The sequence below is a fragment of the Oryx dammah genome, unplaced genomic scaffold, assembly GCF_014754425.2.
Source record: "Oryx dammah isolate SB20612 unplaced genomic scaffold, SCBI_Odam_1.1 HiC_scaffold_28, whole genome shotgun sequence".
Taxonomy (NCBI): Eukaryota; Metazoa; Chordata; class Mammalia; order Artiodactyla; family Bovidae; genus Oryx; species Oryx dammah.
Genome location: NW_024070212.1, coordinates 80,350,233 through 80,373,851, shown reverse-complemented (window position 1 = coordinate 80,373,851; position 23,619 = coordinate 80,350,233).

Here is a 23,619-nt window from a genome sequence, read left to right as displayed (position 1 = left end):
ATTTTCAAACCAGAAAGATTATTTTTCCATCACTATGTTTGTATCTATATTCTCACTCTTTTTAAAATATAGGTAAATTCCTAAAACATTCTTCAAGATAAAGAACTGCAAATGGAAGAAAATAACATTGAGACTTCATCAACAAACTGATAGAATGCCAATTACTGTAAGTAATTAAAAACATAGTATATAGTATGACTTTCTATATAATAAATAACACACTGAATGAATTTTCCTCAGCTGATTTAGGAATTGCCAATTCCCGTACAAGACAGATTTATGTCACTTTTTGGTCTCATTTGCTGTTTTTTGACCAGTTAGAGATTATAAGCTTACATTGGTCACCATCTTTCCAAGAGGTTATTGGGCTAATGCTTTAATAATACCTTCTGACTCTGTTCTCCCTTGGGATTAAAAGCAATCAAATCTGTAGGTGGGGGGAAAGAAACCCACATTCTTCTTTGTTCCTTCTAGCTGACTTGACTATGGTCTACAGAAGCTGAACTTTCATTAAAAGAAAATAAAGTTTCTAGCCCTTCATCTTGTAAAGGTAGCGTCTTTATACCGTAAATCAATACACTGCTGTTTGGTTTGCTCTCCGGCTAGACAGACCAAAACAATATAGCATCAAGGGAAGTGGGAGCATCCCTTCCAAGCCATTTGTCTTAATGGAGTGCCCACTTCAAAACTGACTTCTTACTGCTTCCATGATGCCAATTTAATTGTTATCAAGGCAGACCCAATAAGCAAATCCAATTATGCAGCCAATTCTTTATAACCAAAATGGGATACATGTGGGTGTGCTATAGACTGCTTGCCTAAACATGTAAATACATTACTTTATCTCATTCTATGAAAGAAGTGATTTTTTGAATCTCCATTTTATAAAGGAGAAACTTGAGACTCAGAGAAGTTAAGTAACTTGCTGAAAACCACAGTTTGTTAAGTGGAGCAGCTGGGACTCTAACCTGAAGCCATCCAATACCATATTTTAGTCTCTTAACCACAATATTAGGTCGTCTAGCAAAATCGGTAACCCAATTCTGCTTTCATTTATATTCTGTACTATCTCTGAACATTTCCAAGAATTTGCCTCACAGTGACTCTTATTGGAACAGAATAAACTGATATTTTCTGGCTCATCTATTTACTGCACCCAACAGAAATGACTGTCAAATCTTGAAGCATCATTATCTCTACAAATGGGGAAAAGCACACAAGCTATGGTGTCAGAGTAGCTGGATACTTTGGGAAAGTTTCCTGCCCTCTCTGAGCCTCACATTCTCGTCTATAAAATGAAGATGATATAGCTACTGACTAGGGTCATTGTTAGTACTAGAGATAATTGTTTATCAAACACTAGCTCCATGCCAGACCCTATGCAAGAACTTTACTTATGTTGTCTTATTTCATTCTTACAATGATCCTCTGTAGATATACTTATCGTGACACATATTCATCCATTCATTTATTTAAAAATTAGCACTTGCTGGGTGCTAAGGATACAGCACTAGTCTTGAGAAGCCTGATGCTGCCAACTTGAGTGACAGATTCATGTCACTTTTTGGTTGATCATTAATAATGATGATGCTAGAACTTTGACTTTTTTGCTTTTATTAGGTTTTTGACACAGGTGAGGATCTTTACAAACTAAAGTTGAGAATTCTGTACTTGGCCTGATGGCATTTAAGATCTGTGATAAAGACTGTGTTGTGAAAGTACTGCACTTAAGTTGTGATTGTTGCTTGAGGCCTCTTACAGGTAATAAGCAATCAGTTCAGTTCAGTTGCTCAGTTGTGTCCAACTCTTTGTGACCTCATGGACTGAAGCACACCAGGCTTCCCTGTCCATCAGCAACTCCCAGAGTTGCTCAAACTCATGTCCATCGATTTGGTGATGCCATCCAATCATCTCATCCTTTGTTGTCCCCTTCTCCTCCTGCCCCCAATCCCTCCCAGCATCAGGGTCTTTTACAATGAGTCAGCTCTTCGCATGAGGTGGCCAAAGTATTGGAGTTTCTGCTTCAGCATCAGTCCTTCCAATGAATATTCAGGACTGAGTTCCTTTAGGATTGCCTAGTTTGGTTGCCTTGCAATCCAAGGGATGCTCAAGAGTCTTCTCCCACACCACAGCTCAAAAGCATCAATTTTTCAGCACTCAGCTTGCTTTATAGTCCAAATCTCACATCCATACATGACTACTGGAAAAACCATAGCTTTGACTAGATGGACCTTTGTTAGCAAAGTAATGCCTCTGCTTTTTAATGTGCTGTCTATATTTGTCATAGCTTTTCTTCCAAGGTGCAAGCATCTTAATTTAATGGCTGCAGTCACCATCTGTGGTGATTTTGGAGCCCAAAAAAATAGTCTGTCACTGTTTCCACTGTTTCTCCATCTATTTGCCATGAAGTGATGGGACCAGATGCCATGATCTTAGTTTTCTGAATGTTGAGCTTTAAGCCAACTTTTTCACTATTCTTTCACTTTCATTAAGAGGCTCTTTAGTTCTTCTTCACTTTCTGCCATAAGGGTGGTATCATCTGCATATCTGAGGTTATTGATATTTCTCCTGGCATTCTTGATTTCAGCTTGTGCTTCATCCAGCCTGGCATTTCCCATGATATAAGTTAAATAAGCAGGGTGACAATGTACAGCCTTGACGTACTCCTTTTCTTATTTGGAACCAATCTGTTGTTTCATATCTTGTTCTAACTGCTGCCTCTTGACCGCATACAGATTTCTCAAGAGGCAGGTACAGTGGTCTGGTATTCCTATCCCTTGAAGAATTTTGCACAATTTGTGATGATCCACACAGTCAAGGGCTTTGGCATAGTCAATCAAGCAGAAGTAGATGTTCTTCTGGAACTCTCTTGCTTTTTCAATGATACAATGGATGTTGGCAATTTGATCTCTGGTTCCTCTGCCTGTTCTTTATCCAGCTTGAACATCTGGAAGTTGATGGTTCATGTACTGTTGAAGCCTGGCTTGGAGAATTTTAAGCATTACTTTGCTAGCGTGTGAGATGAGTGCAATTGTGTGGTAGTTTGAACATTCTTTGGCATTGCCTTTCTTTGAGATTGGAATGAAAATTGATCTTTTCCAGTCCTGTGGAACCAAATTTGCTGAGTTTTCCAAATTTGCTGGCATATTGAGTGCAGCACTTTCACAGCATCATCTTTCAGGATTTGAAATAGCTCAACTGGAATTCCATCACCTCCACTAGCTTTGTTCGTAGTGATGCTTCTTAAGGCCCAGTTGACTTCGCATTCTAGAATGTCTGGCTCTAGGTGAGTGATCACACCATCGTGATTATCTGGGTTGTGAAGATCGTTTTTGTATAGCTTTTTTTGTGTATTCTTGCCACTTCTTCTTAATATCTTTTGCTTCTGTTAGGTCCATACCATTTCTGTCCTTTATTGTGCCCATCTCTGCATGACATGTTCCCTTGGTAGTTCTAATTTTCTTGAAGAGACCTCTAGTCTTTCCAATTCTATTGTTTTCCTCTATTACTTTGCATTGATAATAAGTAATACTTCCTTATAAAAGTCTCTGCTAGTTAGACTACATTCCTTACTGTCCCTCAAACATTCATTTCCCCTTCCCAGAATTTGTTAATTGCGTATCTGCCTGAATTTCCTTCCTCTCCTCAATTTTTCAGATCTGTCTTGTTATTCATTCATTCATTTATTCAGCAAATATGTATAGAGTGCCTATAGTGTGCCTGGAACTGTTTGTGTACTTAGGATTCAGCAATGAAAAATCAGATTAAAAATATCCTAACCCCATGGAGCTTATATTTTAGTGTAACAATTAACCATTCATTACACCTGTAGCACAGAGTGGAGTGCTCTGAGTGTGGATGGAGAGTGGAAATGGTCAGTGGCTACAAGGTTTCTAAAGAGCCCTAATGGGTATCCCATGTGAAACCCCATTTCTCTAGGGAGGTCTTATACATACCTCTGGGTTCTGAATAACAATAACTCTACTTTGTAAAGTAGGTAAACAGAACTAAATCACCCCACTTTTGGCTAAGTCAAGATAGAACTAAGGACCCTGCCATATTTCTGCCTTTCCCTGTTCAAAGGAGCCACCCTGTCTTGCCAGCTTAATGATTCGACCTGTTTACCTTTTGGTCCTGTTTCATAATCACCTGCTGCTCAGTGCCTCATCTGTGGCCCTCCAGCTATAAAGGGGCCAGGTATGGGGCATGCTGAAGGGTACCTGGCTCTGAAAATCTGGATTAGTTTTTGGGAAAGTCCAAATTACCAACTTTACCAAATTACCAAAAATAAATAAATAAACTTTAATAGTTAGGCAGTAAATTATTTTTCAAGAATGTAGCTAATAGAGCATAACAATATATCACACCACAAGAATGTAGCTAATAGAGCATCACAATACCCAATATGTCTTGAATCCTGACTCAATATTTTTAATTACTTGCCTTTATTGGTCAGACAAAATATAGAGACAAGTTTCAAGTAATACCTTTTATTGGACTAGTGGTGGAATATTGACAGATAAGCTTTGGGGATATAGAAAACTCCCCTCTAGGTCAGTAAGGGATTGACTATAAAGAAAGGATTTCCGTAGGCAGAGAAGCCTTTCTGTCAATATTGTACAGTTTATCTGATAAAAAGTATTACTCAAAACATGCTGGGTGTTTTGCTTCGGCATAAAAAAATGAGTCTTGTGAACCAAAGATATTGTTACATAGGATGAATCTCATATATCAATAAGTCAGCCATTTGACCTGTCAAGCCCCTGTTTCCTCATCTGAGAAATAAAGATAATAAAATCTGTTCTGCCTACTTCATAGGGTTATTGTATACCATCAGCTAATGGTTGTAAAAACATTTTTATAACTGGAAAGCATGATAAAATATGTGATATTTTTATGACCATTAATATGCTTAAGCTGGGGCTTCCCTGGTGGCTCAGACGGTCAAGAATCTGCCTATAATGTAGGAGACCCAGTTTCGATCCCTGGGTCAGGAAAATCCCCTGGAGAAGGGAATGGCTACCCAATCTAGTATTCTTGCCTAGAGAATCACATACACAGAGGAGTCTGGTGGCCTACAGGCCATAGAGGTCGCAAACAGCTGGACACGACTGAATGGCTAAGCACACGCACACGTGCTTAAGCTACTGTGAAAGTTTTTTAGAATTACCATTTCAACATTCAAGTCAACAAAATACTCTTGAGACCCTACTACGGGCCAGGCACTGCAATTTTACCCATCAACATTTTCATGCAGAGATACAAACTCCTTAAAAATTAAACAAATATGTCAGGCATGATGTCAGGTATAGGGAAAATTAGCCCTTGTCCTGGTGGTGATGGTGGTTCAGTTACTAAATCATGTCCAACTCTTGTGACCCCATGGGCTGTAGTCTGCCAGGCTCCTCTGTCCATGGAATTTCCCAGGCAAGAATACTAGAGTGGGTTGCCATTTCCTTCTCCAGGGGATCTTCCTGACCCAGGGATCAAACTCAAGTCTCCTGCATCGCAGGAAAGGAAACAGTCCTGGAAGGACAGAGGGAATCATATGTAAAGTTGAATGAATATTCTTCAGCCTTATCATAGTGGATCTGAAATGTATCCTCACATGAGAAGTCATGTCCCATCTTCTCACAGAAAAGAGAACTTGGCTCCCTTTTTCATTTTTGATGTCACTTGAGGCTGTTGTCCAAGAAATTTCCATTCCTGAACAGCAAGTGCATTCAAATGACAAAAAGAAATGAAGGTAGGTGAAGACAAAACTGGGAGCAGACACTTGAACTTGGCTTTAACAGAGAGAAGAGTTTCTAAGAGATATCAAGAAATCCACACACAAAACTTAATAGCGCTATTTTATATTCAGGCTTTTCAAACCCTCTGGCTACTTTTTTTTTAAGATGTTAAAAAAAAAAAAAGTAGTAATAACTAGAAGCAATTGTTTTCCTTTTCCATCTTCAGTTTGCCCAGTGGTTGGACTGAAGTTTGTTTGTTTCCACAGGCAAAGACCATGAGTGCCAAAAGGGACTTTTAATGGAGTTATACACCTCTAGAAATAGGATTTTGTTATACAAAATCCAAATGCAACCTTAATTATAGACACACAAACACAGCATAAAAGACACTGAGATCTTGAGCCAGCTAGATTAATTGAAACACCCAAATGTGGTATTAATACTTTCTGTTCTCCATCAACTCAGATTACACATCACTGGCCAGATTTAAGTCAATCAATATTGGCTTCAAGAATGCAAAATTATTCACTGTTTTCTAGTAATCTGGTACATGCATATTTCTAAAATTGTTTGAGAGAGATGTATAATTTCAAAAACCACTACCCTTCCTTAATAAAAACTAGTACATTTACTTGTTTTTTTTAAAACACTTTGCTTTTTATAAGAAAAATCATAAGGACATGACCTATAGCCACAGACTGAAGAAAAATCATCAATGATTAAAGAAAAAAGAAAGAAATAGTTCACTGCTGAATATACTCTTCCTCCTTTATAAGAAATGTCACAGGGCTATTTTTTGTACTTAAGAGAAATGGCATTGTGATGACTTTGTCCCTTCACGTAGCTAGTCGCATGCTCTATTCCATGCTCACACCCTGCACAAAGCACCCCCACCCCAAACACATGAAACAAAAGAAGACCTCCTTGGGATCTCTTCGTATTAGCTACCGAAAGAATCTTTCCACTCCTCTTGTCACTAATCATTTATTTATTCCATAAATACTTGCTAATACCTACTCTCTGCCTGGCAATGTGCTAGATTCTGGGGTTACAAAGGTGGGGATGATGGGCTAGCTCATGCCCTGACACAGTTCATCACCCAGTAGTTACAGATGCAGGTAAGGGAAAGGACAATTACCTAGACATATGGGGATTTATGAGATGAACTGGGGTGCCCTAGCCACTCTAAACAGAGCCACCTAATCCAGTCTGAAGAGTCAGAGACACTTTCCTGGAGGATGGGCTTTCTTAGTTGAGTACTTAGCCAAGGAAAGAGTGCAGATGTAGGTTTAAGACAAAAAACCAATATCATGGCTAAGAAATGGTTTTGGATGGATTCCAATGGCAATCTAAAAAAGAGAAAACAAAATTCATAAATAACAGAGCTGACCTTTGAACCTAGATGTTTAGGGCCTTTCTAGAGATACATGGTGTGGAACAGTAGGAAACAAATGGGATTTGGACCGAGGAAGCTGGGTTCAACTTCAAGGCTCTAATTCCTGTAAACTAATGGACCCAAGAAAAATTACTTTAACTCTAGGGGGTGTGGTTGTTTCTTCTCATCTGTGAAACAAGAATAATAATGTACCATCTCTGCCATTCATATAGAATTGTTAGGCTCAAATGAAAGAGTGGATGTGAAAATACTTTTTACACTGTAAAGCATTACATAAATGTTAGTTATTATTATTAAAACAAAAATGGAAGTGGGCTAGTAGAATTAATAGGATTTAGATACAAGAAAAAACAGAGATTATGAATATAAAGTGAAAGATAGTTCCCTTTCTTTCTAGGATAATGGCCAAAATTAATTTCCCAAAGTCCGGGAAATTTGCCAGGTATATATGAAGGAGGTGCAAATCTCTATTTTTTTTTTTAAAAAAAAGGAAGAAATTTAATATCTGATAAAAAGCAGCGCTCAAAGGGAGAGAAGCTCTGTTCTCCATTTAAAATGCCAGAGAGGGAAGCAACAGAGTAAAATATACTGTTGATAAAGTTCCTAAAATTTTTAATGACCATATAGATATTTCCAGTAGCTAAAGTATTTAACCAAGTGCATAGATTTTTAAAAAGAAAATGTAAACCTAGTGGAATAAACACAGGAGGAAAAAAAAATCAAGCTGAGGTGGAATATCTGTACAAAACTCAGATGATACAAATAGGCGTAGGTAGAGCAGGATGATGGAAGAGGAGAGAAAATTTCAGCAAGAACACAAACACCCAGTGCAAGCCTTCTCTCCCTCCAGGCACTGGGCTTTGTGCTGGGAATGGATGAAGCATGGCTCCGGCCTTCCAGGGCCTCACTGTACACCATAGACGCCTTAGAGCATTTTAGAAGCAGATGGACAGAAAGCGATAATGGGCTTAAGGCCTAACAACAGATAGTCTAAGGTGGTGCTAAAAGAGAAAGATCAAAGATTCTGGAGCTGTTTACAGAGCTGTTTGAAGCAGAAAAAGAAAATACCCACAGCTCAGAGCATGACCTATATGAGCACAGATTGGGCGGGTGGGGGGCATGCTTTCCTGAGTCTGAGTATTACATTCCTGGCTCCAAGAATTGCCAGCAGAAACTTCCTGGGCAGCTTCTACTGGAATAAGGGAGAAGAGGAAGAAGTAGAAAGGTGTTAATTAGAACATAATTCAAAGGACAGAGGAAGGATATCAGGAGTGTGGTTTCCCAATATTACTAAGACAGCAGCAGCATCTTCATCACCAGTCTCTTTATCACCACAAAATGATAATAATTTCAACATGCATGACAATGTATTTCAACATAATTTTGAAGAATATACTGTGTGCCATCTCTAACTCCGTTACTACGATAATAAAAACATTATTATTCTCATGTTATATATTGGGAAACCTGTGGTTTAGAGAGCTGAAGCAACTCATTCAAGGACACATCATCAAACCTGCCAGTAGAGAAAAATGGGATGTATATTTCTCTGGATTAAACAAAAGTGTTTAGCGAAATAAGCCATAAGTTTTCTTGAAGATCTCACACAGATGCAATCTGCCAAAAGGCTGATAAAATATCAGTGGATGCTATAAATAGGAGTTCAGGATTCCTCTGTGTCCAAGTTAGCGGTCAGAGCAAACCAGGTGCTTGCAACTGTCCACAGGTAACAGGTGCCAAGGGCTGGGAAAGCACAGGGCTTGTCCAAAGTGCCAGAGACAGCAGAACTGATGGATGAAGATGGTTCAAGGAATTATAATGCTAACAATAATGATAATCATATATTGAGACCAAGGGCCAGCTATAGCGCTAAGTGCTTCAAGTGGAATAAGAAGCTGATCTGAACAGTAGCAGTGAACCATGCTTACGAACAATGAGAGCACCCCAAGTCCCCCTCTTGTGCCAAGTTTCATATCTGAGTCATAGGTTTAAATGCCAGGAGCCATTGCCCACTGAATGGATAGACAGGAAAAAATATTATGATGTAAGCAAGTTGGTTAGTTATCCTTTTGGTATCATGTGATTCATCATTCCTGGAATAATAAGATTTATTCCTAAGTGGAATAAAAATGTTAAAAAGGAATGGTGATGTGAAAGCTACAAGTAGGCAACATCATTTCAACAGCAGCAGAAAACTCTAGATACAAGTTCTACTTATTTTTTGAAGCTCAATTCCAATATCACATCCTGTCTGCCACCTGCCCCCGGAAGGATGCAAGTTCTAATCTTGGTTCTGTCCTGTGCTATGTATTCTTGGGACAGTTACTTAACCAGTCTAAGGTACAGTTTCTTATTCATTCCTTCATTCATTGAATATGATCAATGTCTACTATGTGTCAGGCACAGCTCTGAGCATAGCAATCAGTGGAGGAAAAAGAATAGACAAAGGCTAATTCTCAAATAATTCTGTAAATTCTCAAGGTGCTTACACTCTAACGGCAATGAAAGACAATAACAAATATATAAGGTTAGTGGTGACAAGCACTGTTAAAAAGAATAAAGCAAAGTAAGGAGACAGAGTGGCAAGGTCTGCTAATTCTTTTGTGCTTATCAGGGAAGGCTTTACTGACGAGGTGAAGTTAGAGCAGGGATCCAAATCAAGTAAGGGAGTAAACCATTCAGATATTTGGGGGAAGAACATTCTAGGTTGAGGGAGCAATAAGTATGAAGTCCCTGAAGTGGGAGTGCATATGTTATATGTGAGGAATAAGGAGGCCAGCATGGCTGGGATGGTTTATGTAAGAGGAGACAAATGGGGAAAAGAGCAGAGGGGTCACTGGGGCCAAAATTATATGGGGCCTTTTCAGCCACGGTAAGCATTTGACTTAATTGTGAAGCTGTTGTGATGATGAAATGGGATATTAAAAAGGTAGTGCCTGACACATATTATGTGCTCAGTAAGAGGTAGCTATTATTATTATTCCTTTCCCAACAATTACAAGAGTGAGATAAGAAAGGGCATTCAATTTTTAAATCTTTCTTAGAGATGATTTCCAAAGTGACAAATGGAATAAAATCCTAGATCCAGTGATATTTCTTATCCCATATTCCACCTCCCTGTCACCTTGGCTTACCCTTCCCAGTTAATATATGTGTTAGGAATAGTTTGCATTCATGCCAAGCTTTAGGAGACGTAAAGAAAGATACAGAATAGTACATCCTGGGAAACCAAATGGAGGCACAAATGATTTTAACCATACCTTTTCAATTGTGGCCACAGTCATCAATTATTTGAAATTCATTTTTTAGATATCTAAAACTATACTGATATTTTTGCTTTTCTTCTACACATGGATATGTTCTTTCATAAGACCCCTCCATTTCTCAGAAGCTTAAGAACAGTACCAGTTAGAGAACTGAAAAAGGTGAGGTAATCACTAACTTTCAACTAATTCTGTTTAATGTGTTCATTATTCAAAAATAATATGTGAAACCCACAGAATACAGTGGGCAGAATTAAAGAAAGGATTTTTATATATAATTTCTAAAAGATTTGCAACTGCACTTTGTGATTCAGAGCTTAGTAGGCACAGAATTTTGAATAACTCTGTCTATCTGTGCAAACTTTCCTTAGCCTGTTGCAACTCCCAAGTCCAACTCTTACATATGGGTGTTGGGTAGAATATATTGAACAGAAAGTGTACAAAGGCTTAATTTTTCTCCTGCCTACAAAGATCTCCAAACCTTTACTATTCTGCACAGCTGCCTAGAATAGACAACAGTAGAGCAATTGTCCATGTTTCAAACTGAGGAGGAGTGAAAATACCATTAACCCTTAAAAACAGAATTATTCTTTTGATTTTGCTGCACACTATAATGTGTTTGTGGCCATATTTGGATCATATCCGGTTGGAACACAGGAATAATAGATATCATTCAGATAATAATTAGCCATGTACTTGCAATAGCGGGATGTGAAGTCAAAGGAAAACACTAAAAATGTTGTTTTTTTGGACCATGACAAAGAGCTTTTTAAATGAGTCTGAGCATTTTTTGTGGCTGACTCACGTCTGGAGGCCTTGCTGTGGTCACCAATGCTTCAACTTTTGTACTTTTAATTTCTATCTTTGACGATTTTAAATGCTAAGTAACACAAGGCTTCCTTATGGCCTGCAAGTCCATATAGTTTCTCTTTGTTTCTTCTTTTTTCTGTTTGTAAGCAAATGCTACAATTTTAGATCACATGTTTTCGCCATTGTTGCTGATTAAAGGGAATTATAACATGTCTTAGGACAAGAGAGCTTACAGTTTCACCATTGATGCTTTAAAATTACAAAATCAATTCTATAAATTCTAGCCTACATTTTAATTTTTCACCTGACCTAAATTATGTATTTTTCTTTTATACTTGATATATTAAAGCTCCAATGACAAGAAAATAAATAGCTAAATTATGCAAGCATGATTGTTTATTTATTTAAAAAAGACAAAATATATATCAAGATGCTATCAATGGTTATTTTGGGAAAGTAGACATATAGGTGATTAGTTTCTTCTTTGTGCTTTCATCTATTTCCCAATTTTTCCTCAATGGTCACATATTACTTTTATAACCTTAGTAAGTTTTAAAAAAATTTAATTGTGAAAAATTAAAACAAGTCCAAAGCACTTAGTAGATTATTAATACATTAAAATCACTTAAATGTACTCCTATAAAAATAGACCCTATCAAGAGAAAGTAATTAGTTTCAAAGCCTCCTTTTCTCAAGGGAATACTCAAGCTTTGATTTAATAGCACAACACAAAGTTCCATTGAAACAGATACTTCTTGGCAGTTCAGTACAGGAATTTTATTTCTTGTGTATAGAGAAAGGAGAACTGGGAAATTCATACTTAGCGTCGCCATCCCTACCTTAGTTAAGATGTCTTAAAATATCCACCCATTCTTCACTGTTCATGCACCATCTGGACGCCTAAGTCAGAGAAAGGAAGAAAAAAGGAACATTGGACCATTTTGTGGCAAAATCTATCTGCATGATTGATGCTGGCTGCACAGAATCAATCTGCTGGGCTTCGTTTTGGCATTTTAAGCATGGACCCTTTTCCTCCTCCTATCTGACTCTTCAGAGATAAATTTCTAGGTCTAGGGCTTTACTGATTTTTAAAAAGAACTACTCCAGCTTCCTCTCCTCTTCTCTCTCTCCTTTTTTTTTTTCCCCTCTAACTACCCCTTCTGCCCTCCTGACAGTGATGCTACCCCTTGACTCTGGGAGAACGAAGTGACCCCTTAAAGATACTCCTAAAGACACAGCTGACCCTCTGGTATCTGGCAGTCCATGCTCAGCTGTATTCATTTCCCTCAAGTTCTCTTCTGTGGATCAGGCACAACTGAACTTCAAAGACAAATACTGGGCACAGAAATGACACAGAGAGGGCAGAGGGGCATGAGAACTGGGCCTTGAGCACCTAAGTGCTGAAACAGATTTTCTTTGTTCTTAACTGATGCCTAGCTAATTGTTGGTGCTTAGTGAATGTGAAATAACAAAAATGTTACTATTAACAAAAATAATAGGATTTTAAGCAGAAAGATGTTTGGGAACCATTGCTCATAAAAAGCTAATGGATGGATTCTGGTATCTTCTTTGATCTTTTAAATGTCCTAGCTTGAAGAAATTTGTTAAAATGTGCCTCCTTTGGGGGGAGGGGGAGAGGGGTATAGCAGATCAAACAGGGAAACAAGTTCAATGAGAATTTTACTAAAAAGCCAGTTATTTAACATCAAATGTGACTCTGATGAGCTAATCTCACAAAACTAATTATAATTCCTACTCCAAGTACCTCTTTCCTCTTCCTCAGTTGGCTCTGGAGGGGGAATTATCTTGGATATGGAAAGTTGGGAAATCCTGAAATGCAGGAGACACAGGTTTGATCTCTGGGTCGGGAAGATACCCTGGAGAAGGGAATGGCAAACCACTCCAATATTCTTGCCTACAGAATTCCATGGACAGAGGAGCCTAGTGGGCTACAGTCCACGGAGTCACAGAGTTGGACACAACTGAGCAACTAAGCACCACAGTGGAATATTAGTTGGGAGCAACATAAATGTTCTCATCCTGGCACTTTCTTTAAAGCTGAAACTAAATAGAAAGAATTCATGATTATTTCTAGTCACTTTTAAATTTCCCTTTTCACTGAGGAGTGAAAACAGATGTCATATGGCAACTTGGAAGGGAGGAGAGTTTGGGGGAAAATAGATACATGTATAGGTATAGCTGAGTCCCTTTGCTGTTCACCTGAAACTACCACAACATTGTTAATCATCTATATGCCAATACAAAATTTAAAGAAAGAAAAAAAGAGTCAATCTAAAGTAAAAAGCTAAATAAGGCAGATTTAACAGAATCAATTCTCTTTCTGTATCTATGCTTACATGTACATATTATTATACATAATTCTTAAATTACTCACTACAACATTAAACTTAAAGCAGTAGCTGAAAAAAGAAAAAAGCTAAAGAGAGCTATCAAAAGAAAAAAGGTGATCAAAAATGGTAAAATATGGGTAACTGTAAAATTGAATGATAGAAGGCTCTTTACTTTTGTGTGTGGCTGAAATTTTTGATATTAATAATATAAGATTTTTGAAAGTTTAATACAAATGATAAGCAATTTGTATCTTCACTTGGCCACAGAGTAGGTTGTGTGATCTCTGAAAAGTTGCATCTCTGCCCCTCAGTTCCCACAACAATATAGAGAAAGTCTGGTTAGTCTGGATAATCTACAAGGTGTTTTTTTCCTGCTTTTGATTTCTATGACAATTTCTTACTGTAGTCACATTTTTCATGCTACCTGCTAGATGTTAAAAATTTCATCCTCATACATCTAGGGTAGACCCAAGAAATCAAATCTGTAAGACATGGCCTTAAATTCCAGATCTCATACACACTTGCTTTGCACAAGTCACTTCAACAGTCCAAGGCTCAGTTTTCTCCTCTGTAGAATGGGAATAACAGTAGTATTTGCTCCACTGGTTATTATAAAGATACCTTTGAAAAGTGCTTAAACACAAGGCTTGGCATCTTAAAGGCTCTCAGTAAATGTAAGCTTTTGCTGCATCTTGATGTATTTCTTTCCAGTCTTTTTTTTAACTGTCTTTTCTTATTATCATGGCCATTCTCTTGCATTCTGAAATATCTATCCTCCATTCTAGCTGAAAAGGTAGGGGGTAAAACAAACTCACACACACAGAAAGAAAAAGTTGGGGGTATCTTGTATGTAGTTCACTAGTTTTTCTTGAAAGTATGTACTTGCTTTACATAAAGTATCAAGAAGTCAAAGTAGGATGCTATGACCCAGACATGCTTCAGAACTACACAGATTTTCTTTCTTAAGCTGTGGGGTTTTCATTTTCTAACAGGTGTTTATGAGTATTGTTTTATTAAAGTACTGTAAGCACAATTCTGAGAGAAGCGTTCCTGAGTTAATTTGTGCTTTCTCTTTGGAGGTATGAGCAGTGGCCCCCAGTATATTAAAAGTCTGGATATTTAGTCTATAGTTTAATTAACAGCCCCTCTGATTTTAAAGCCAAAGATCAACTAACATCTAGTCTGAACAAATATGGCTTCAGAAAAAAAGTTTAATCTTAACGATTCTTATATAAAAGCAACAAAAATTCAATCAGGCAATGAACCATGACTTGAGTACTTGCAGTAAGAATTCACACATCTTATTTCTATTTTTAAAAAGCCCTGAGTCATAGGTAATATTATCCCCATTTTAAAGATGAGAAAATAGAGAGGTGGCAAGATTTCATAGCTTGTCCAAGGTCACAAAGCTAGTATGTGTAAGAAAGTAAATTCTGAGCACAGAACCCATTATTGAGAACATAATAAATTAACATCATCTTCCTGATAAAGTTGAGGGTTTTTTTTTTCCTGAAAAGAGCTCATGGAGCTACTCTTCCACACTTGCTGTCCAAAGCAGCAAATGTTCATTACTTCTCAGGCTAAGGACGCAATTCAAATACCCGCAACCATTTCATCTTATAATTACACCTTAGTTTTTACAAATCTACCCAATTTAGCTGGACTTTGCCAAATAAAGGCCCTAACTGTCCGCATGATAACAGAAGCATCATCCTAATGTCAAGACTCCTCTGATGAGATTAAACTGCAGCCGACCATTATCTGGTAGCTCAAGATGAAGCTGGCGGGAAGGGTTAGGCCAGTGCAGGCTGGCTGACAGTGTAGTAAAGACTACCCATTCTTTGAGGTAGCTAGAGTGAAAGACACCGCGTTACAGGGTTTGCAACCTTTGGTTTTTGCTCTTTACAGGATGACTTTGACCTAGGAAGAGGGCAGTAAAACAGACATGCTCATGCTAATGAGAGCGTAAATGTATACAACCTTTTGGAAAACAAGTGTAGCAATAGGCAGAAAAGGCCTTAAAAAGTATTTTTGCTCTTGGACTCTAATTCTTCTTCCTGAATCTGTGACAAAGAAATGACCAGAAATAGAAAAGAACTTCATGTCCAATAATGGGAATGTAAATTTATACAAACTTTTGGAAAACAAGTGTAAGAATAGGCGGCAGAAGCTTAAAAAAGTGTTTTTGCCCTTGGATTCTAATTTGCCTTGAATCTGTGACAAAGAAATTATTGGAATTACAGAAGGATTTTATGTCCAAATATGTTCATCACAATATTATTTCAAATAGAGAAGAAACCAAAACAATCCAAATATTTAATAAGCCAATATCTAAGCAAATAAAAGAATAACCACACAGTTAACTAATATGTCACCATTAAAACATATATTTGCTAAGCAATTAAAAGTTACGTCAACATGAAGAATGCTTGTGCTATAGCATTAAATGGAAAAAATTCAAATTTATAAACACTACCTTTATGATTATTGTATTCACCTCTCTGTGCCTCAGTTTCTTTGTACAATGTGACTTCTCTCTTCATAGGGTCACTGTGAAGATTAAATGTTATCACAAAAGTACTTAGAGTAAGTAAATATTAGCTTTTAGCCATACAGTACAAGTACTGTCATCCTCATTTTATAGATGAGCCAGTGAAAGCACAGAGAGAATAGCACAACATACAATAGGGTCCAGGAGCAACTGGCAGGCCCTGAATTTGAACCTGCATGTATCTGACACCAAGTTCATGTTTGTAACCACTACGGAATACCACCTCACAGAAAGGGGAAAGTCAGGAGGGAAAGTGAATGCAGATTGGAAGTTTTCAGATTGCAAAAAAAAGTTAATGCAGTTTTACCAATATTGTTTGAGATAAGTTGTTCAAAACCTATGTCAAAGATATCATGATTTTGAACTTCATATTATTTGATACTTCTATTTAATATTTTTGAGAGAAAGGATTGCTCAAACTTATGAAGAATAATCATATTGCAATCTTGTTATCCAGAATTAAACTACAACTAACATCCATTTGAGTGGAAGAGCAGCAAGGAATCTAAGGGGAGGAACTCAAAACATTTGTGAAAAAATAAAACGTACATTTAGAGAAGAAGGATGAAAAACACAAGAGCTGAGAGGAGTTGGAAAATCATTACCTAAAAAAAATCGGTGTAGAAAGTTGCTGCGATCTTGCTCCATAAATTCCTAAGGGAAGCTTACACACAAAGAGTGGAACGGAGGGAAGCTACTGGAGGCTGGCTGAGGAAATGAAAGGAAGATAAACACCCTCGGGACAGGAAGATATTGGCAAAATAACTGAATTAGTGAAATTTTCATGGTAATAGTTAAGGTTTCAAGGGCAACTGTGCCTTGGAAAAGAATAAAACTGATCAATGAGAAATGGTCAATCATCTATCAGGCTTAAAAGAAGTGTGTGACTTAGGATCTCAGAACTGCCATCTGTATATCTTTTAGATTTTATATATGTAAACACAAATATGAAATATATAAACATACATACACATTAGAAATAGGCATAAAGTAAGTGGGCTAAGAAATGGCTCTTTGGAGGATTTAGTAAGGAGACAGATCACACTTCCCTTTATTATTTTTAAAATATTAATATCTAACCAGTTATTCATTTTAAGGATGACACTTTATCTAATTTTGCATAATGTGCAATAGGTCATCCCAGGCTCTAAAGATTCTGGAGGATTTTTAGTACATTGGCTTGGAGCATAATCTCTGACCATGCTTTGCATCCCCACTCCAATACCTACTAGCAATGGAATAGTGAACCATTTAATTTCTTTGAGCTTGAATTTCCTCACCTGTAAAATGAGAATGAAATAGTACCCGACATACCAAACTGAAGATTTTTATACATAAAAGCAAAATATAGTGCTTAACCAAATACCTGACACAAAGAAAGAACTCTGTAAATGTTCAGCTCAGCTCAGTCGCTCAGCCGTGTCCTACTCTTTGTGACCCCATGAATCGCAGCACGCCAGGCCTCCCTGTCCATCACCAACTCCCAGAGTTCACTCAGACTCACGTCCATCGACTCTGTGATGCCATCCAGCCATCTCATCCTCTGTTGCCCCTTCTCCTCCTGCCCCCAATCCCTCCCAGCATCAGAGTCTTTTCCAATGAGTCAACTCTTCGCATGAGGTGGCCAGAGTACTGGAGTTTCAGCTTTAGTATCATTCCTTCCAAAGAAATCCCAGGGCTAATTTCCTTCAGAATGAGCTGGTTCAATCCCTGGGTCAAGAAGATCCTTTGGAGGAAGAATTGGCAACCCCACTCCAGTATTCTTGCCTGGAAAATTCCATGGACAGAGGATCCTGGTGGGTTACAGTCCATAGGGTCGTACAGAGCTCGATACAACTTAGCAACTGAGCACACACATAGGGCAGAGTTGCCTAAATGTAGGTTCTTCTATTTTGTTTCTTAATGTAGGTTCTTTAGAGTCGAGGAGCTGTGGGTGATTATTCAAATCTGAGTCCAGAAGGAAGAGGTTAATTGACTGACCCAAGATTACAAAGAGTCAGACATGACTGGGCTACTGAACACAAACACACACACACAAGATCACACAATTAATTCATTACAAACCTAAGGGGGGAAACAATATAGAGAACTTGAATTTCTTCCCCTTGACCCAAACCCAGCCCCAGAAATAGTTTGGGTGTGTAGCTATTTGGATTGGCACTTGCCCTAGCCTGGCAGTTTTGCTTCTTCAGTTGTTCTTGTTGTAGGTGCAATATTAATATTCACTTATGTATGACTGCTTTTCCTATCAGAGTACAGCCTATGTGTGAGGACTGTATCTGTCTTGCTCATCATAAGACTTTCCAGCAAGAGTCTCTGGAATAGTACTGTCCAATAAGGTAGCCACAGCCACATGTGGCTACTGAATACTTGAAATGGGGCTGATTCAACTTAAGATGTGCTGTGAATATAAAATAAATGCTGATTTTGAAGACACGAAAAAGTTTTGATAATTTTTATATTTATTATCTATACAGAATATTTTTGGGCTTCCCTGTGTGGCTCAGACTTTAAAGAATCCACTTGTAATGCAGGAGACCTGGTTTTGATCCCTGGATTGGGAAGATCCCCTGGAGGGGGGCATGGCAACCCACTCCAGTATTCTTGCCTGGAGAATCCCCATGGACAGAGGAGCCTGGCAGGCTACAGTCCATGGGGTCACAAAGAGTTGGACACAACTAAGCACACAGAATACTTGGAGTCTATCAAGTTAAACAGAATTGTTGTTCAGTCACTCAGTCATGTCTGATTCTTTGCAACCCCATGGACTGCAGCACACCAGGCTTCCTTGTCCTTCACTGTCTTCTTCTGGAGTTTGCTCAAATTCATGTCCCTTGAGTCAGTGATGCTATCTAACCATTTCCTCCTCTGCCACACTATTCTCCTTTTGCCTTCAATCTTTCCTAGGATCAGGGTCTTTTCCAGAGTTATCTCTTTTGTGTCAGTTAAATATATAATTGAAATTAGTTTTACTGGTTTACTTTTCCTTCTTTAATGTGGCTACTAGAAAAAAATAAATTATATATGTGGTTCACATTTGTGGCTTACATTATATTTCCACTGGACAAAGAAGATGCACCATAAATTTTTGCTGGGTAAATGAGTGAATGAGTGAATGATCGAGAAGCCTTTTAAGCTTTTAAAAGGACTGAAACTAGTGCATAACGTGTAGAATTATGCCTAACTTCTGGATGACATATATAGGTCTCTTTTATAATTGGGAAGTCTAGAAGGGTAATCTGGGTATTACACCCTATGTTCTTTGGCAGCTAAACCACCAGTAATAGAGTTTGTAAGGCATAAAAGCTTGAAATACCCTATATTTTTCCCAGCCAAAAAAAAAAAAAAATGTGCCAGTCATGTGTGGAAAAGCAAAGAAGATTACAATCTTATTACAAGATTAAAACTTCATAACAGAGTACATCCAAGCAGGCCAAACCAAAAAGTCTATGGAGAACATGTATTATATTAAACCATGAGTTATTTTATGTGGGCCTGAAACTGTGGGAAGGAAATGAAAAGGAAAATTACAGAGGCAATAGAAGAAAACGGAATTTTATAGCATTTGGAGATAATCTTTGAAGAAAAATGCTCAAAGTAATGCTTTTGATGATGAAAAGAAAAAAATGCTCAAGAAGCCAATAATTTTCTAAGCTATCCAAAACAGCCCCAAAACACATGAGAAGGAAAAAAAATAAGGAAACAAGGAAGGAAAATAGTGGGAAAAAAGCATCTGGGAACTCATATTCTAAAATGGCAACAGTGATGCTCTCTAGATGGTGAGATTGTAGATGTTTTAGTTTTTCACTGTACTTTTCTTCATTTTTCCAAAATGTCCATAACAAAGTATGACTACGCAATCAGAAAAAACACAATAAACCATTTCTTAATTAAAAGAATAAAGAAAAGGTTGAAGCTTAACCTAGTGACAGAATGACAAGTCAGAAAGAGAATGGACAATATGTGGCAAGCCTGGAACCAAAAACCATCAGGTGGCTGAGCAGCGTCTGACACAGAGAAAACCAAGAAGATCAAATAGCTGCAAGAATGATGGAGTGGGTACCAGCAGGGAGTGGGCCAGTGAAAGACCACAGTCAAGAAACTGGGACTCAACCTTCGAAGCTTGAGGTGACAGAACTGAGGGTACAAGACAAATGAGCCAACTTTCAAAGCTAAAATGATGATGGATAGACCTGGGAGCAGCCAAAGCCTACAAAGGAAAGAGAGATCCCAGGAAAAGTCCTGAACTTTATCAGGTTCTTTTCCTGAGACTGAATGAGAAGGTAGAGTGTGATCAGTTAATTGTATAGTGTCTGTTTTATATAATTTATACATTATATAATTTCAACTAGAAAATGTTAAGCTGTTCACATATCAAAACTTGCTAAATGCAAAGGAAATGTATCAAGACTTAGATCTCTTTCTGATAATACTGCCTGTAAATTAGTTTGAGGAATCATTCATTCCACACATATTTATTTGAAACTTACTCTTTTCTAGGGGCTAGAGGGAGAGGTCTAAAACAGGAACCCAAAAGTGTGGCAACAGGCCCTGGTTGCTCTGATTCCCTGTATCTATGAATTGAATGGATGACACATTATGTCATCATGACACAACATTTCTAATAGGAACCAGATTCTCAAAGCATAGTGTGCTGCCTTGACATGACTAAAGGCTTTTTAAAATCTCTAGTATTTAGACTATATTAGATGTTCAATGAAAGTTTAATACAGAAAGATTTCGGACCATTGGGAAGCCATGAATGATGGTATGTTCTCTATAGCATCTGCATTAGCATCTGATAGTCTTGGTTTTTAACAACAAAGAAGAAAAATCAGAGTATCAGAGGATCGATAGAGTACCCAGTTTTTAGTCCTGGTCATGTAAACTAAATTAGCCAGACAAAAGGTAAAAGTACATCAAAGCAAGTATATTCAGACGACTTCCCTGGTGGCTCAGACGGTAAAGCATCTGTCTACAGTGCGGGAGACCCGGGTTCGATCCCTGGGTTGGGCAGATCCCCTGGAGAAGGAAATGGCAATCCACTCCAGGACTATTGCCTGGAAACTCCCATGGACAGAGGAGCCTGGTAGGCTACAGCCCATGGGGTCACAAAGAGTCGGACACGACTGAGTGACTTTACTTTCACTTTCAAAAACTATACACTTTCTAAATGGTACTGTCAAATTGAATCACATAACTTGGCATATATACTTTTAATCCATTTTTTATAATAAGTATCCTTATTATAAATAAGGATATTAATAAGTATCCTTCAAACACAAACTCAGTCTCCTTCCTGGAAATTGTTCTGCTGACGTCCCTGGCAAGTCTTTATTCTGTTTACATGATAGGAAATGTATAAGATAAAAGTTTAACAGTAGCATACAGATCTCTATCCTACCACCATCCACAGCTTTAATCACAAAGCTTCCCAAGGATGGAAATCCGGAAAAAACTAGGAATGAGGATGGGTATCTTTCAAGAAAGAATGAGAATCCCCTATTGGACAGCATGACTATCAAACCTTTTGGGCATAACCTCAAGCCACAACTTTAAATAGCAGAATAGCCACATCTTCCCCTTCTATTTTATTTTTAGTTAAAGAAGTGTTTTGTCCATTAAGTGGTTAAAACTTAAGATTACCCATCCAAGGAGTAGGAAATGAAGGTTCTCAGTTTGATGGACAACAGCTCAGAGATCCCTGATGTCCCAAAATATTAGGTTTCTCTTCTAATAATGTTGGAAATATTGCCTACTGTCATGATTAATCTGAGCCACAGCACAAGCTGATTGTAGGTGACACAGTCACAGAGCAGTGCCCGTGTTGGTTTCCACACACCGTCAAATCTGCTACAAATGCAGGGGTGAATAGGAGAGAGCTGTGATACCAGGTTTCCCACTGGCTAATAGATTGTGACATGGAAGAAGGAAACCTTTATTTTAATTCAAAAAACAAAAGCCAAATAGCAAAACTTATGTACGTGCTGAACTTTTTTTTCTTCCTCAAGTGGAAAACATTGACTTGCTAACAACTCTTGGCTGGCATCAAGGGAAAGTGGAGGTATTTGCAGATGTGGAGGAAGACATACAAAACATTTTTCGAATCAAAGGCTTGAATTATTGCACTGGGTTCATGAAGTTTCACAGGCATCTAGACACACCATTGTCTTCGCCCTGAAACAAGCTGCCCTTTCTGTTCAAGAAAGAAAACAACCCAATGTTTCTTACAATCAGATCTGTATGTATCAGAGAGCTATCTATATTTTGAAATTCTTTGCATTGTCTGTGGAAGGGTGTGCTGTTTGGATCCAACAATGGCAACATTGATTTTAGGATTTTTGAATTTTGGTTGTACAGAGCAAACAGTGAAAGAAAACTGCCGGCTTTCAGAACTACAACAGTGCTCTTACACAAACTCACTTCTCTCCTGGCTGTTTTACATAGCCAAAGATCAATACTGCTCATTCAGCCAATGTTATTAACCCCATTTATCAGCTTCTCCCTTAAGGAAAAAAAAAATTTGAAAGGATCTTGCCGACAAAGTTATGTCATCTTCCGCTCGTTCAGTCGTGGAGTGGATAATTCACTTTGTTGTGCACCCCCAACAATTGAGCCTTGTTTATGAAGTTACATTTATTAAGTGAAAGTATTTGGAAACTGATGGTACATTCAAGCTTGGTTGCCATGGGCAGTAATCACGGCAGAAAGTCATGACCTCTCCGTTATGCAGCAAGTAACTAATTGAAATGATACAAATTACTCTGATTTTCAGACTGCCAATTTAGAGCCTGGTTCTGGTCAAGGGTCAAATGAGCTTCTATTCATGAAACTATGTTTGAAGTAGCTGCTACCATAGCAAGGGGGTTCAGTGTGGGCATCGCTGCTCCTTTGGACTTTACCACATACTGTGGCGAGTCAGTAAAGCAAGGAGTTTCAAACCGTACCTTCTCCAGCACATCAAAAGCATACTGTTGTCATTCAGTTTGTGCTACTTGTCAACAGCACCAGACATGGTTTGCTAAACTTTACTGGCTAGAAATAAATGTTGTATTCAGAAGCCACTTAGGGAATCCGTCCTCCTTAGCTTGCATATTTTGTCGGCTTTCTGATATGCCCACGGCAGAGGAAACCAAATGCCATAAACTCAGTATTGAATGATTCTCAACTTATCCATTCCCATCAAGTGTCATCCCTTTCAGCTTCTCTCTGCCCCGGCACATATACACATTCCTGCCAAATAAATAAGATAAATTAAAAGCCTAAAAGGTAGATAGTGTGCAAATTCTTTCTCCAAAGCATAATCAGGAAGATTATCCCTATTTGAGAAATGACACTAAATGTTAATCTAATTGAATCTAGGAAATGTGGCAATAAAAAGTTAATAATTTACAGGGAAATTGTTCTTCAGAAAATTCTAAGTGAATGCCCGCTAAATGAATTTCGGGAATTGTGCTCAAAGGCACATAAGATATGCAACAAAAGCAACGGCTTACTTGGAATATGTTTTTCACCA